Source organism: Aphanomyces invadans (genome assembly GCF_000520115.1).
Source record: "Aphanomyces invadans strain NJM9701 unplaced genomic scaffold supercont1.59, whole genome shotgun sequence".
NCBI lineage: Eukaryota > Oomycota > Saprolegniomycetes > Saprolegniales > Verrucalvaceae > Aphanomyces > Aphanomyces invadans.
Genome location: NW_008580204.1, coordinates 106,841 through 108,626, shown reverse-complemented (window position 1 = coordinate 108,626; position 1,786 = coordinate 106,841).

Here is a 1,786-nt window from a genome sequence, read left to right as displayed (position 1 = left end):
TAGCAATGTATGCAACACTTTCTTGGATTCTTTGACTTTGACTTGAAACTGATTGCAATATGAAATCCCAGTATCCAAACAAAATCGAAATGTGTAATCGGTAATCACCCAGTCACATCCCAAATCATTAACTGCGTTTTGGAAAACAGAATGTCTAGTAAAGTTTCGCTGCGTTTTTCGGGAATAGCTCACTTTTAGCGAAGTACTCATTCATTCGTCAAGAGGTCTACTACACCTTTTCCCGACCAATGAGAGTACGGTTTCCAAGGAAAGTGAATATGATACAGACTATAAGTTTTGACAAGTTCATACGTATGACACATCAACTTCTATCCAATGTGAATTGGCTTCCAACCAAAATGAATTATATCCATTCAATTTGGCGCGAGGTATAGGCGCGAATGTTAAACACAAAATGAAGCATTGTGTACTTCCAATTTTTCACGGATGCCCTCACCTCCATCCCGCAAGTCACCAACACCAGAGGAAAAGAAGCGTGTACTTGACGCGAACACCAGCGGCGACCCCGATTGGAAGACCATAGCAACTCACAATGGCATCTCCAAGTCAACTGCCTGGCGCATCACCAACTCTAATCGCATCACCACGCTACCCCGCGGAGGACAACGCGACCGGTGCACGAAAGTAACTCCAGCAATCCGAGCTGCGTTAGAAGGGTATGTCAATGAAAATTGTGTATATACATAGATAGGACAAGTGAAGGAGTTCATTGCCTTCGACTTTGCTGGGACCAACATATCGCTTCAAACCATCAGCCGCCACCTCATCGGCATGCTGTACACCAAGCTGTGACGAGTTCACCATCCTGGCAAGAAAACTTTCAAGGCAAGAAGGTTGTGATCGTTTTGGACAACGTACCTGCTCATTCGCAGACCGAGACTCGAGCGATACCACATGACGACATGGTGCTGCTTCGGCTTGGCCCGTACTCCCCGATGCTCAATCCTATCGAGTCCTGTTTCAGCGTCTTGAAGGCTGCGATCAAGCGTTACTTGGCCCTGCGGACCGAAGACATGTTTGATCAGCGAGACTTTGACACGTACCTCGAGGCCCGCATGAGTCTCTTGGAGGACGCCGCCAGGAATTCGCTTGGTTGTATTACCCAACCTTTGATGATTCGTGAGGCATTGTTTTGCCAGCGCAATGTGATGAAAGCTCTTCACCTTGAAGATATGCAGTAGGGCAAGTAATTCAGGGTTTCACTTTGGTTGGAAATCCTTTTGCTTTGAATGGAAAATTTCGTGTCCGAAAACTTTTCAATCTTAAATAATAGCTCACATCAAAATCTATTTCACATTGCTTGGAAACCGTACTCACATTGGTCGGGAAAAGGTGTACTAAAACAATTTACTGCCACAGAGGCGTCGGGGACGGAACCTTTCATGTGGCCCATTCAAGCGGCCAGTGTCGACTCCTTGACCCTACCGACTAGATCAGCTTTGTCCAGGCAGGGGGATCATAGGGGTGTGCGTGAATAATGCCTTTGGGCATGGCGCAAGCTTTTGGTATCCCTGCGTCACGAGCTTCGTCCAACTTTGCACCCCCAAAAGACCATCATGAGCCGAGACGTGATCCCTTGGTCATTGGGGCACGGTCCCCAACCGCGTCAACAAGCATGCTCCAGGATAAACAGCCCCACCAAGCTTCGTACGACCAGAATGATCTCGCTTCAAATATGTCTCGACGATGCGGATGATTGTGATCGGGATGATTGATGTGATGAAGGCAAAGCACCACCATGTATTTGTAGGAGATGTCGAGTTCG